This window comes from Hyla sarda, chromosome 2 (assembly GCF_029499605.1).
Source record: "Hyla sarda isolate aHylSar1 chromosome 2, aHylSar1.hap1, whole genome shotgun sequence".
NCBI classification, from domain to species: domain Eukaryota; kingdom Metazoa; phylum Chordata; class Amphibia; order Anura; family Hylidae; genus Hyla; species Hyla sarda.
In genome coordinates, this window is record NC_079190.1 from 407,139,149 (window position 1) to 407,155,263 (window position 16,115).

Below are 16,115 nucleotides of genomic sequence, written 5' to 3' on the forward strand. Positions count from 1 at the left end.
AGAAGGCGAGGAGGAAAAAACTAAAAGGCTGGCTGTATCCTTAAGGTCAAAATGGGCTGTATCCTTAAGGGGTTAAAAGTGTATTGCAGTCTTAGACACTTATCCTGAAGAATAAGTGATAAAGTATAGGGACCCGTACAGGGACCCACCATTGCCGCGGTTGTTCGGGGCTAATGCGTGTCAGGTTGACAAAATACGCCCCCCCCCCCCCCCCATACAGCTCTATCGGAGAGGCAGGGATGCACAAATGCTGCATCTCCGCCTATCTGATAGAGGAACATGGAGGGGGCGTGTCGGGGCATAGGGGATAAGTGTCTTACATTGCAGATCTCCTTTAATCCAGTTGGTTCGAATGTTTCCACCCTGGTTTCCCAGTATGTTTCCCTCTGCATAAGGTGTCTCCTATCCTGCTGTACATGAACGTTCACTGGGAACTCTTCTATTACTTGCCATCTCAGACTGGCCACTGTCTGTTCTACCTTTATACAAGATACCTAAGTTTTACCATTTCATAGTTCCACACTCTCTTCTGCTTAAGGGTCTATTCACACGTACAGTATCCTGTGCAGATTTGATGCGCAGCATTTGAAGCTGTGTTCAGTCATTCAGTTTACATTGAAATCTACAGCTGAAAATCCGGCGCATCAAATCTGTGCAGAATATTGTACGTGTGCATAGACCGTAATAGTGTAAATACCGTTTTATCATAGATATACAGGTGAAATATGCCATAAGCATCACAGTTATGCCAAATTAAGGCTTAAACTATGTTGCAAGTTGCATTACTTCTGTGGTGTCCCGGTACCGTATAGTATACTGTACCTTGTATGGTGCCCCCCAAAGCCTGTTCCTGTTACTCTGTTCCTGTAGCATCCTCCTGGTGGGATATCCCCTAGTCACCTCTTCCTGCTTTAATTTTGTGATGTTTAATTGTGTATATTTAATTGTGTCATGTGACTAATGTTAATTCTCTTAGGGTAGGTTAAAGGACCTTCCTAGGTCATGTGTGTGGTCACATGTTTAGACCATAATTCCTTGTGTAAAGTGATTGACAGATGGTGTGGACCAATGAGCTCAAGGCAAGCCCCTGCCCATATAAGGGAGCATCCAGCCAATCCTCACTCTCTTGGGTTCCGGACTAGCAGAGAGGAGAGATCCGTGCAACTTTCAAAGACAAGACCAGGCCGAAGCCTGACAATACCGCAACTTACCAAATCATGAGTTACACTACAACTCCCCGCTAAAGTCTGCGTGACTTCTGGACCTAAACTCAATCCCCTGAATCCAGCGGAACAGCGCATATAAATCTCCTGAGCTTAAAACTCACAAGGTCCCAACCAACTGTCAGGATCCTAATAGATTCTTCTTGTACAAACACTGTTCCTGTTAAATTTTGCATAAAACCTGCAGTAAAAGTTCCGACAGTTTTCTGAAACATCCGGTTGTGGACAATCATTTATTATTCCTCCCTATCGCTCTTGTGACGGGTGGCGATAGGACAAGCATGTACAGAGGAGCCCACACCCTGGCGTCACGACAGTTAAGGGTTAAACCAGCACCCTTTCATCACTGCACAGCTACACCCCACATAACCTACACCACCACAAGCTTACCACACTTCTACAATTACTTCTACAATAACTGCTGCAGGGGGACAGGAGGCGACTTAAAGTGAGAGTCCTGATTTAGGTCATTTGGAGGTTAGACCTGGTGACTGTTTTCCTGAGGACCGGTCTTCGACCTGTACTGCATTTTCCCAGCACTGCATTTTCCAATGGCCGGACTTGTTACAATAGGTGCAAAAAGGTCCCTGAGTATCTATTGGGTGGAGGATTACAGTAACTGGGATTGCGGGGAGAAGGAGCAGGGGCAGAATTCCTAGGCAAGGGCAGTTCACGGTCAGATGGAGCAGGCCGGGTGGCGAGCTCCTTAATAGCCTTAGTCAATTGCCCAATGTCCTGCCTAACACTCTGTAGATCAGAGACTGTGATGACTGGCAGAGTAGGTTGCACTGGGGCGGGGACAGGGGTACGGTGATGGTATAGGCCTGGCCTTCACCCCTCTTGGTTCATTCACTTGGATAGCCAGTCTTTTAAAAGCAGGAAATGACATGTTGGGATTTTGGACTGATAACATTCTCAATTGGGCCTTGTCTCACTTATTATGGGCTCAATCAATAAATCTGTCTATTAACACTTTGTTGCCCTGCTCAGGAGTTATACCATCTAACTTCTGGATGTCACGATGCCGGCTGGCAGGTAGTGGATCCTCTGTGCCAGAGAGGGATTGGCGTGGACCGTGCTAGAGGATCGGTTCTAAGTCACTACTGGTTTTCACCAGAGCCCGCCGCAAAGCGGGATGGTCTTGCTGCGGCGGTAGTGACCAGGTCGTATCCCCTAGCAACGGCTCAACCTCTCTGGCTGCTGAAGATAGGCGCGGTACAAGGGAGTAGACAGAAGCAAGGTCGGACGTAGCAGAAGGTCGGGGCAGGCAGCAAGGATCGTAGTCAGGGGCAACGGCAGAAGGTCTGGAATCACAGGCAAGGAACACACAAGGAACGCTTTCACTGGCACTAGGGCAACAAGATCCGGCGAGGGAGTGAAGGGGAAGTGAGGTGATATAGGGAAGTGCACAGGTGTAAACACTAATTGGAACCACTGCACCAATCAGCGGTGCAGTGGCCCTTTAAATCGCAAAGACCCGGCGCGCGCGCGCCCTAGGGAGCGGGGCCGCGCGCGCCGGGACAGAACTGACGGGGAGCGAGTAAGGTACGGGAGCCGGGGTGCGCATCGCGAGCGGGCGCTACCCGCATCGCGAATCGCATCCCGGCCGGAGGTAGTAACGCAGCGCCCCGGGTCCGTGGAACCGACCGGGGCGCTGCAGTGAGGGAAGTGTAGCGAGCGCTCCGGGGAGGAGCGGGGACCCGGAGCGCTCGGCGTAACAGTACCCCCCCCCTTGGGTCTCCCCCTCTTCTTGGGGCCTGAGAACCTGAGGATCAGACTTTTGTCCAGGATATTGTCCTCAGGTTCCCAGGACCTCTCTTCTGGACCACAACCCTCCCAATCCACTAAAAAAAAGGTTCTTCCCCTGACCTTTTTAGAGGCCAAAATCTCTTTGACAGAGAAGATGTCCGAGGAGCCGGAAACAGGAGTGGGAGGAACAGATTTAGGAGAAAAACGGTTGAGGATGAGAGGTTTAAGAAGAGAGACGTGAAAGGCATTAGGGATACGAAGAGAAGGAGGAAGAAGAAGTTTGTAAGAGACAGGATTAATTTGACACAAAACTTTAAAAGGACCAAGATAGCGTGGTCCCAACTTATAGCTCGGGACACGGAAACGGACATATTTAGCGGAGAGCCATACCTTGTCTCCAGGGGAAAAAATGGGAGGAGCTCTTCTTTTCTTATCTGCGAATCTCTTCATGCGAGAAGAAGCCTGTAAGAGAGAATTTTGGGTCTCTTTCCATATGGTGGAAAGATCACGAGAAATTTCATCCACAGCGGGCAGACCAGAGGGCAAGGGGGTAGGGAGGGGGGGAAGAGGGTGACGGCCGTACACCACGAAAAACGGAGATTTGGAGGAAGATTCAGAGATTCTGAAATTATACGAGAATTCGGCCCAAGGTAGAAGATCTGCCCAGTCATCCTGGCGGGAGGAAACAAAATGTCGTAAATAGTCACCCAAGATCTGGTTAATTCTCTCTACTTGTCCATTGGATTGAGGATGGTATGCAGAAGAAAAATTTAATTTAATCTTGAGTTGTTTACAGAGAGCCCTCCAGAATTTAGACACAAATTGGACGCCTCTATCCGAGACGATCTGTGTAGGCAACCCGTGAAGACGAAAAATGTGTACAAAAAATTGTTTAGCCAACTGAGGCGCTGAAGGAAGACCAGGAAGAGGGATGAAATGTGCCATTTTGGAGAATCGATCAACGACCACCCAAATAACAGTGTTGCCATGGGATGGGGGTAAGTCAGTAATAAAATCCATACCAATCAGAGACCAAGGTTGTTCGGGGACAGGTAGAGGATGAAGAAAACCAGCGGGCTTCTGGCGAGGAGTCTTATCCCGGGCACAGATAGTGCAGGCTCGCACAAAGTCCACCACATCAGTCTCTAGAGTCGGCCACCAATAGAAGCGAGAGATGAGTTGCACAGATTTCTTGATGCCCGCATGACCTGCGAGATGGGAGGAGTGACCCCATTTGAGGATCCCAAGGCGTTGGCGTGGAGAAACAAAGGTCTTTCCTGGAGGAGTTTGCCTGATGGAGGCTGGAGAAGTGGAAATCAGGCAGTCAGGAGGAATGATGTGTTGAGGAGAGAGTTCAATTTCAGAGGCATCTGAGGAACGAGAGAGAGCATCGGCCCTAATGTTTTTATCAGCAGGCCGAAAGTGAATTTCAAAATTAAATCGGGCAAAGAACAGAGACCACCTGGCCTGACGAGGATTCAGCCGTTGGGCAGACTGGAGGTAGGAGAGGTTCTTGTGATCGGTGTAAATAATAACTGGAAATCTTGATCCCTCCAGCAGATGCCTCCATTCCTCAAGTGCTAATTTAATGGCTAGAAGCTCTCGATCCCCGATGGAGTAGTTCCTCTCCGCCGGAGAGAAGGTCCTGGAAAAAAAACCACAAGTAACAGCATGCCCGGAAGAGTTTTTTTGTAGAAGGACAGCTCCAGCTCCCACTGAGGAGGCATCAACCTCCAATAGGAAGGGTTTAGATGGGTCAGGTCTGGAGAGCACGGGAGCCGAAGAAAAGGCAGACTTGAGTCGTTTAAAGGCGTCTTCCGCTTGAGGAGGCCAAGACTTGGGATCGGCATTTTTTTTTGTTAAAGCCACAATAGGAGCCACAATGGTAGAAAAATGTGGAATAAATTGCCTGTAATAATTGGCGAACCCCAAAAAACGTTGGATGGCACGGAGTCCGGAGGGGCGTGGCCAATCTAAGACGGCAGAGAGTTTATCTGGGTCCATTTGTAGTCCCTGGCCAGAGACCAAGTATCCTAGAAAAGGAAGAGATTGGCATTCAAACAGACATTTCTCTATTTTGGCATAGAGTTGATTATCACGAAGTCTCTGAAGAACCATACGGACATGCTGGCGGTGTTCTTCAAGATTGGCAGAAAAAATCAGGATATCGTCCAGATATACAACAACACAGGAGTATAGTAGATCACGAAAAATTTCATTAACAAAGTCTTGGAAGACGGCAGGGGCGTTGCATAGACCAAAGGGCATGACCAGATACTCAAAGTGTCCATCTCTGGTGTTAAATGCCGTTTTCCATTCATCCCCCTCTCTGATGCGGATGAGATTATAAGCACCTCTTAAGTCCAGTTTGGTAAAAATATGGGCACCTTGGAGACGATCAAAGAGTTCAGAGATGAGGGGTAGGGGGTAGCGGTTCTTAACCGTGATTTTATTAAGACCGCGGTAGTCAATGCAAGGACGTAGAGAGCCATCTTTTTTGGACACAAAGAAAAATCCGGCTCCGGCAGGAGAGGAGGATTTACGGATAAAGCCCTTTTTTAAATTTTCTTGGACGTATTCAGACATGGCAAGAGTCTCTGGGACGGACAGAGGATAGATTCTGCCCCGGGGTGGAGTAGTGCCCGGGAGGAGGTCAATGGGACAATCATAAGGCCTGTGAGGAGGTAGAGTCTCAGCTTGTTTTTTGCAAAAAACGTCCGCAAAGTCCATATAGGCCTTAGGGAGACCGGTTACATGAGGAAGCACAGGGACACGGCAAGGTTTACTGGGAACCGGTTTTAAGCAGTCCTTGGAACAAGAGGGCCCCCAACTCTTGATCTCCCCAGTGGACCAATCCAGGATTGGGGAATGGAGTTGAAGCCAGGGAAGTCCAAGAAGGATTTCAGAAGTGCAATTGGGGAGGACCAACAGTTCAATCCTCTCATGATGAGATCCGATGCACATTAGAAGGGGCTCCGTGCGGAAACGTATAGTACAGTCCAATCTTTCATTGTTTACACAATTGATGTAGAGGGGTCTGGCGAGACTGGTCACCGGGATGTTGAACCTGTTGACGAGAGAGGCTAAGATGAAATTTCCTGCAGATCCAGAGTCCAAGAAGGCCACAGCAGAGAAGGAGAAGGCAGAGGCAGACATCCGCACAGGCACAGTAAGACGTGGAGAAGCAGAGTAGACATCAAGGACTGTCTCACCATTGTGCGGAGTCAGCGGACGTCTTTCCAGGCGGGGAGGACGGATAGGACAATCCTTCAGGAAGTGTTCGGTACTAGCACAGTACAGGCAGAGATTCTCCATGCGGCGTCGTGTCCTCTCTTGGGGTGTCAGGCGAGACCGGTCGACCTGCATAGCCTCCACGGCGGGAGGCACAGGAACAGATTGCAGGGGACCAGAGGAGAGAGGAGCCGGGGAGAAGAAACGCCTCGTGCGAACAGAGTCCATATCCTGGCGGAGCTCCTGACGCCGTTCGGAAAAACGCATGTCAATGCGAGTGGCAAGATGGATGAGTTCATGTAGGTTAGCAGGGATTTCTCGTGCGGCCAGAACATCTTTAATGTTGCTGGATAGGCCTTTTTTAAAGGTCGCGCAGAGTGCCTCATTATTCCAGGATAATTCTGAAGCAAGGGTACGGAACTGTACGGCATACTCGCCAACGGAAGAATTACCCTGGACCAGGTTCAACAGGGCAGTCTCAGCAGAAGAGGCTCGGGCAGGTTCCTCAAAGACACTTCGAATCTCCGAGAAGAAGGAGTGTACAGAGGCAGTGACGGGGTCATTGCGGTCCCAGAGCGGTGTGGCCCAAGCCAGGGCTTTTCCAGACAGCAGGCTGACTACGAAAGCCACCTTAGACCTTTCAGTGGGGAACTGGTCCGACATCATCTCCAAGTGTAATGAACATTGGGAAAGAAAGCCACGGCAAAACTTAGAGTCCCCATCAAATTTATCCGGCAAGGATAGTCGTATTCCAGAAGCGGCCACTCGCTGCGGAGGAGGTACAGGAGCTGGCGGAGGAGATGATTGCTGGAGCTGTGGTAGTAACTGTTGTAGCATAACAGTCAGTTGAGACAGCTGTTGGCCTTGTTGCGCAATCTGTTGTGACTGCTGGGCCACCACCGTGGTGAGGTCAGCGACAACTGGCAGAGGAACTTCAGCGGGATCCATGGCCGGATCTACTGTCACGATGCCGGCTGGCAGGTAGTGGATCCTCTGTGCCAGAGAGGGATTGGCGTGGACCGTGCTAGAGGATCGGTTCTAAGTCACTACTGGTTTTCACCAGAGCCCGCCGCAAAGCGGGATGGTCTTGCTGCGGCGGTAGTGACCAGGTCGTATCCCCTAGCAACGGCTCAACCTCTCTGGCTGCTGAAGATAGGCGCGGTACAAGGGAGTAGACAGAAGCAAGGTCGGACGTAGCAGAAGGTCGGGGCAGGCAGCAAGGATCGTAGTCAGGGGCAACGGCAGAAGGTCTGGAATCACAGGCAAGGAACACACAAGGAACGCTTTCACTGGCACTAGGGCAACAAGATCCGGCGAGGGAGTGAAGGGGAAGTGAGGTGATATAGGGAAGTGCACAGGTGTAAACACTAATTGGAACCACTGCACCAATCAGCGGTGCAGTGGCCCTTTAAATCGCAAAGACCCGGCGCGCGCGCGCCCTAGGGAGCGGGGCCGCGCGCGCCGGGACAGAACTGACGGGGAGCGAGTAAGGTACGGGAGCCGGGGTGCGCATCGCGAGCGGGCGCTACCCGCATCGCGAATCGCATCCCGGCCGGAGGTAGTAACGCAGCGCCCCGGGTCCGTGGAACCGACCGGGGCGCTGCAGTGAGGGAAGTGTAGCGAGCGCTCCGGGGAGGAGCGGGGACCCGGAGCGCTCGGCGTAACACTGGACAGTCTCTAGGGCATTCTTTAGGGCTACAGCATACGCTCTCAAGGTCTCACCTAGCTTTTGTCGCCTTTCATGCAGCTGGCAAAGTACCTCTGATGGAGAATGTGACTCGAATACCTGGTACAGTCCTTCAAAGATCTGTTCCACTGTCGCCTCCTCAGATGCTGGCCAGGTGCAGGCTTCCTCTCGAGTACCGGTCCCTGGAGTTGTCCTGTTAGCAGTTGCACCTGTTGGTTAGGAGAGAAAGAGTAAAAGACAAACAAGCTCTGGATCCTCTGTTTGAAATCCCTCAGGGTGAAGGGACACTCGTAGGTCTTGACTGTACTGCTCCTCGGCTAAGACTTGAACTCAAGAAAGCTAGCTAAGGGTGCTTTCACACTACGATTGTAGTTTACGGTTGCTGGATCTGATTGGGAGGGGCGAAAACCATCCGCTCCCGTATCCCAGCCGGATCTGGCTTGAACCCCATTCATTTCAATGAGCCGACCAGAGTCAAATGCTGACTCCGGTTGTCTCATTTTTCCCCAAATACGGTTTTCTGACCGGACCTAGAACCGTGGTATATCATGATTTTAGGTACAGTCAGAAAACTGTATACGGGGCAAAAATGAGACAACCGGAGTCAGCGTTTGACTCCGGTCGGCTCATAGAAATTAATGGGGTTCGGGCCAGATCCAGCAACCATACACTACAATCGTAGTGTGAAAGCACCCTAACTCCTCCCTTAGTTTTATATAGGAGGACTTTGGAGGGGTCCTATAGGTCACCCACTAGTCACCTGGTCACTGGCACCTTCCTTGGTTACATGTCTTAACAACAGGACTTAAAGGTATACACATCTTAATAAAATACATTAACCATTTGTATGAACAATCACATAACCAGAGTCCTGAGGAGTGTGGGGCCAGGCGACTAGGACAGAATCCACCTGAAAAGGACCACAGATTGTACAGAAGTACCACTTCTATATTGGCCACCACAACGGCATTTCACCATTTAAACAGATATCCAAAAGAAGAAAGTGAAGATGGAGCACTCACCATGTTTGGAGTTAAAAAATCTTTATTGTTCATGCATTTGAGACATGATAAAATCAGGGCATAAATGAAGGGTAGAAAACAGAGCAGGGAGCTGGGACTGCGACACTACTTCTGGCTGGTGTAAAAGAAGTATCGAATTACTAAACTGCTTTCGCAGTCCATGCTCCGCACTCTGTTTTCTACCCCTTTGTTATGCCTTGATTTTAATGTCTTAATTGCATGAACAATGAAGATTTACTACTCCAAACATGCCGAGTGCTCCACCTACTCTTCTTTAGGATATCTGTTTACCAAATAGCTTGGACTTTAAACTGTAGAGCCTCATATTATGGAGTTTGGGTAGCTTTTAGTTGTATGGATAGCTTGAGATCCATTTACATGCATATCCTTTGCATATGTATGCACACTGTGCTTCAGTTTGACCGCTTGCTGTAATTTGATTTTAACCATTTAAATGACTGACATCGGAGGGACGTGGGCCTGCATCATCTTCTCCTCACTCGAATCATGACAATAGCATGAAGACATCATCCACATAATGCAACCATGTCACGTGGACAACGTCTTCAGTCAAGCAGTGATGTAAAGACATGAAAAGAAAATCTTTTCGAAAAACAAGTATAGAAAGAAAATGAGGAGATGGTCTGTGAGTAGTTCCCTTATGTACATAAGTGTTATCTACACTTAGTATTGCCCTAGTATTGCCCTAGTCTGGTCACCCAGTACAGAACATGTTACACTACCTGCCCTATCAGGTAGGTGTTGCCTCAGTTTTCTGTTTCGGCCCACAGATCCAGGGAAATAATTATTTAATATTGCATTTTTGTCCCATGTTTTATACCAATGTATGCTGTTTATTCTGTATAAAGTGTACTGTGCCTTTAAGGGAAAATTGCAGAGATGTCATGTGATCGCTGTGGCCAATTAGAGTTGTAAGCCCTAAGCGCCCTGGTCTGGCTAGATAGGGAGGAGTCAGTTAGTGTAGAAGTGTCTGCTATCTTCTAGTTGGGGTCTAGAAGGAGGAAGTCAGGTCCTGGGCAAGGAGGAGAAAGTGGAAATCAGTGCAGTGTCCAAGTCAGAGGAGTCTGCATAGTCAATGGAGAACTCAAGTGCTGAGCAACTACACTAAACCGTTAGCGTCCCGCCGTCCAGGTCAAGTCATTCGAAGTCCAGTTGTGGGGAAAAGTTGTCTTAGAGCCGAAAGAGCCTCATAAGGTAATTTAAGAATAATAAGACTGAAAGCCTCTGACAACTCCAGTCCAAAAGTCAAAGTTCACCCCTTGCGGTAAGCAATTCCGTGGATGTAGCGTAAAGTACCCCAAGTCTGGGTTAGATGTCTCCCAAGTCAATCTAAAGTCCAGTAATGGCAGTGTTAAATGTCCTCCCCTGTGGCGACGCCACTGGTCCTCACTGAGAACCTCCAAAGTCTGGAGCGGTTCAGCATGTAACCATAGAAATATCAAAAGGGCTAACTGTTATAAAAAAAAAAAAAATACAATAAAACAGTAGATATGCAAAAATTATAACATAATCAACGTAAACACCTAGCACAAATACCAAATGAGTATACAGTGACACTTGAGGCCTGTGCAAAGTAATGTGATGAGAAAAATACAAAGACGAAGGATGAGAAAAGGATCTGTGTATTTTTCTCACCTTTAGTTTACACAGCATGTACATTATGGCAAAAATAATTATCCTTTTCTGTACTTGGATGATTATCATGTTCAGAAGCTGCGTTTAAGACTGGGAATACACGGCTAATTTGGTCACACTGCACAAATACTGCATGTATGTGGTCAATGTCACAGTGCAACATGCAACATAGTGAACGGTGACCGTTGAAGAATTTTAGGTCAGAAGTCTCATGAGACTACAACCTGCTTGTGACATCTATGACATTTGGCTATCGTTTTATTTTTCCAGAGATAATGTATTTTTCCCCCAAAAAAATATATTCAAAATTAATATCAGCTCCAATGTTTAATAATCAGAAAGCCAAATTAAATGTATCCCAACAAAACATTTTGGGGTAGATTAAGAAAAAAAGTTAAGACAATTCTGCCCATGAAAGGGTCAATGAAGCTAAATAGTAATCAATACTAAACCAACTACTGTTGTTTCCTTATAAATAGATCTGATGGTAAAGCAAATGTCTGAGTCATGCTAAGTCCTCTGGAATAACTTATCTCTGGTTGGAGAGCAGTTTATAAGGACTGACTGAGCTGCTTCATATCACACCAACATGTGCTCCTCAGAAGAAGATGAGTATGTGCAAAAACTTCTTAACTATACTTATGGATTTTTAGTCTCAAAGGTAAGAATTTATTTGCATTGTTACAGTGGGATCCCCGTGAGGTTGGCGGCAGAGATTCCAGCTGTAAACCCCCCCCCCAATGTACACCCCCCCCCCAACTAAAATATTTGCTCCATCAGGGCTGGCCATCAGGCATTTGATTGGTGGGCAGTGCTGTCCTCTGGGTTGGTGTAGTAAAACTTAACTACACCTGCCAGTCCGGAATTGATTTAACTATAAGCGCATGTTACAGACGCGCCTATAGTTGAATGCAGTGCTTCACTAATTGACAGAGAAAAAAGCCATTGGCTCCTCACCTTTTCAATCACTCTTGTGGCCGTCCACAATATGCAGGCAGTCACAAGAGGCCCAATAGTCCTTCCTCTGTGCTCTTGTGCATGAGTGACTGCATCATCATGCGCCAGAACACAGATTGGAGGAGAAGATGAGAGGAGAGACCACGCTACACTGAAGCCAGGTGAGTGGGTTGTGTTTTTTTTTTTTTTTTTTTCAATCTTAACTAACTAAAAGGGGCTAATATTACTATTTAAAGTGGTCTAAGATTACTACCTAAAGGGGGCTACTGTTACTACCTAAAAAAGGCTACTTCTGTTATTATCTAAAGGGGGCTACTATTTCTACCTAAAGGGGGGTATGACAACTACCTAAAGAGGGTTTTATAACTACCCAAAGAGGGTACTATTACTACTTAAAGGAGGCTACTTTTACTACCGTAAGGGGACTACTGTTACAATCTAAATGGTGGTACCGTGACTACCTAAAGGTGGTACTATTACTTTCCAAAAGGGTTTTTTATTACTACCCAAAGGGGGGGGGGGTACTATTACTAGCTAAAGGGGGTACTATTACAACCTTGTGGGGGCTACTAGGCTACCATTAGTACCTAAAGGGGGCTTCTATTATTACCCAAATGGAGCTACTATGAGTTACTAAAGGGGGCTACTATTACTACTTAAAGGGGGCTACTATTGCTTCCCTATAGTTATGATGAACTAAAATGGACAGAGGTATCAGCAGAGAGCACTGTGGACAGAATTTCCTCTGTAGTATTCAGCAGCTATTAAGTACTGGAAGGATTAAGATTTTTCAATAGAAGTAATTTACAAATCTGTTTAACTTTTTGGCACCAGTTGATTTGAAAAAAAAATGTTTTCCACATGAGTACCCCTTTAAGGAAGCTACTATGAGTACCTAAAGAAGCTACTATGTATACCTAAATGTATATCTAAAATATGCTACTTTGAATAGATGCTTTTTCAACTACCTAAAGGGGGCTTCTAGTGCTACTACCTAACGGGGACTTCTACAACTACTCCCTAAAGGGGGCTGCTGCAGCCTACAACCTTAGGGTGGGGCCGCAGCTACTATATATGGGAACTGCTACTATCTACTGGGGGACCTATCAACAGGAAGTAACCCTTACTTATAGGGGGCTGCTACTGCCAACAGGGGGACCTACCAACAGGTGGCACCTACCTGCTTGGGGCACCTGCAAAAGGCTTTGTCTACCTAAAGGAGAGACCTTAATACGTAATGGGGGGGGAGGTCTACCTACTCTTCCCCAATCTCCAATCTACCCTACCCAATTTATCTTCTCACTTATTACTCTCAGTATACAGGATTTGGTCAGTAACAATATGATGACAACATGTATGGGCAAGTATGGCTACTGCTAAGTAGTGCTGGTGTATGTTCTCATTGTGTGTCAGACAGGGAGTTTAGGCATGCTTGGAGTTGCAAAACTACAACTCCCAGCATGCCTGGACAGCTGTTGGCTTGCTGGACATGCTGAAAATTGTAGTTTTGCAACATCTAGAGATCCACAGTTTTTAGACCACTGCTTTATAGGCTAAAGCAGCAGTTTAAAGTGATACTTCTATCTCATTAGGTTATCACCTATTAGCCGTAAAGGGGATAACTAGCAGATTGGTGGGGGTCTGACTGCTGAAACCCCCACTGATCATGAGGATGGGGACATAACTATCCCCAGAATGAATGGTGGGAACCACACCTGTACATGGAAATGTTCAGCGGCCCCATAGAAAATGATTGGAGCAGTGGCTGCTCAGGTGTGGTCCACATTGTTTACTCCAGGGAAAACTGTGTCTACATCCTCAGGATTGGCAGGGTTCCTGCAATCAGACTCCCATCTATTTGTTTGTTACCCCCTGTACTGTGGATAGGGGTTAACTTAAATGGCCACTGTCAGAAACGAAAACTTTTGATACGTTGTACATTTTGGCAAAATATTAATCTTTCTAATATATTTCATAAGGAAATGTAATTTCCTTTTTATAGAAATCATGGCTTATAATAATCATGACTTTGTCCAAGCTGGAGCACAGGCATGAGGGTGGGCTAGCACTCCTCTGTGCTCTCTCTTGTCTGATATCACTCCTCTGTACTCTCCCCTGTCTGAAAGGACCCCCCTGTGCTCTCTCCTGTCTGGTAGGACTCCTCTGTGCTCTCTCCTGTCTGATAGGACTCCTCTGTGCTCTCTCCTATCTGATAGGACTCCTCTGTGCTCTCTCCTGTCTGATAGGACTCCTCTGTGCTCTCTCCTGTCTGATACTACTCCTCTGTGCTCTCTCCTGTCCGATAGGACTCCTTTGTGCTCTCTTCTGTCTGATAGTACTCCTCCGTGCTCTCTTCTGTCTGATATTACTCCCCTGTGATCTCTCCTGTCTGATAGTACTCCTCTGTGCTCTCTCCTGTCTGATAGTACTCCTCTGTCCTCTCTCCTGTCTGATACTACTCCTCTGTGCTCTCTCCTGTCTGATAGTACTCCTCTGTGCTCTCTCCTGTCTGATAGCACTCCTCTGTGCTCTCTCCTGTCTGATAGCACTCCTCTGTGCTCTCTCCTGTCTGATAGGACTCCTCTGTGCTATCTCCTGTCTGATAATACTCCTCTGTGCTCTCTCTTGTCTGATAGTACTCCTCTGTGCTCTCTCTTTTCTGATAGGACTCCTCTGTGCTCTCTCCTCTCTGATAGGACTCCTCTGTGCTCTCTCCTGTCTGATAGGACTCCTCTGTGCTCTCTCCTGTCTGATAGGACTCCTCTGTGCTCTCTCTTGTCTGATAGGACTCCATTGTGCTCTCTCCTGTCTGATAGCACTCCTCTGTGCTCTCTCCTGTCTGATAGTACTCCTCTGTCCTCTCTCCTGTCTGATACTACTCCTCTGTGCTCTCTCCTGTCTGATAGTACTCCTCTGTGCTCTCTCCTGTCTGATAGCACTCCTCTGTGCTCTCTCCTGTCTGATAGGACTCCTCTGTGCTCTCTCCTGTCTGATAGGACTCCTCTGTGCTATCTCCTGTCTGATAGTACTCCTCTGTGCTCTCTCTTGTCTGATAGTACTCCTCTGTGCTTTCTCTTTTCTGATAGGACTCCTCTGTGCTCTCTCCTCTCTGATAGGACTCCTCTGTGCTCTCTCCTGTCTGATAGGACTCCTCTGTGCTCTCTCCTGTCTGATAGGACTCCTCTGTGCTCTCTCTTGTCTGATAGGACTCCATTGTGCTCTCTCCTGTCTGATAGCACTCCTCTGTGCTCTCTCCTGTCTGATAGTACTCCTCTGTTCTCTCTCCTGTCTGATAGGACTCCGCTGTGCTATCTCTTGTCTGATACGACTCATTTGTGTTCTCTCCTGTCCTATCAGACACAAAGGAGTGCTAGCCCAGCCTCACTTACTGGATTTTGTCTATGCTTGTGCTTCAGCTTGGACAAAGCCACTATATTTTAAGCCATAATTTCTGTAAAAATGAAACATTTTCTTATGAGGTATATTAGAAAGATTAATGTTTTGTCAAGAGCTATTACATATAAAACGTTTTTGAATCTGACAGTGCTAATTTAATAATTTTGGAAAAACCCTTTAAAGGCATGTTCACATAGACTGCATGGTTTTTGGTGCAGAAGCGCACTCATTTATTTGCCAAACAGCATGCGACGACAGAAAATAAGTGACATGTCACTTCTTTTCCCCTTGGATACGTGCTGAAGATGCCTTTGAAGTCAATGGAAACTCCCCTATGTGCCCCTGCAATATATAAATATAGCGTTGTTATAATTGCATCCCCCCTACTTTTGTCCTGGCCCCCAGTGTGTGTACCCCCTCAAAAAATAAAATAAAATAAAAGCTGGAGACGCCACTGCATTGTTGCAGATATAACTTCTTCAATTGAACATCCACAATTTTAAGCATTTGTCTGTGGACACTTGAACCTCCTGGAAGTTTTATCAAATTCAATCTTAAAGGGGTACTCCCGTGGTAAACTTTTTTTTAATCAACTGGTGCCAGAAAGTTTAACAGATTTGTAAATTACTTCTATTAAAAAATGCTCTCTGCTGACATCTCTGTTCATTTTAGGAACTGTCCAGAGCAGCATATGTTTGCTATGGGGATTTTCTCCTACTCTGGACAATTCTTAGAATGGACAGAGATGTCAGCAGAGAGCACTGTGGTCATGATGTCAGCAGAGAGCTCTGTGTTCCAAAAAGAAAACCATTTCCTCTGTAGTATTCACAAGCTAATAAGTACTAGAAGGATTAAGATTTTTAAATAGAAGTAATTTACAAATCTGTTTAACTTTCTGGCACCAGTTGATTAAAAAAAAAAGTTTTTCACGGGAGTACCCCTTTAACTAAATGCTGTGTGGATCACATATGCACAAGAAAAAAATAATATGTGTCTTACTAAGTTGTATAAATGTGCTCAATAGTTTAGAATTTATAAAACATGATAATAGTAAGAACCAGCATCAGCCATTACTGAAGTCTTAAGACATTCTGTATCAGACACTACAATAAATAAATATTCACATGTCTAAAAAATGAACATTTTATATAATGCTAAACAACAGTAATGCATTTCTTTGTGTGATTGGGGTGG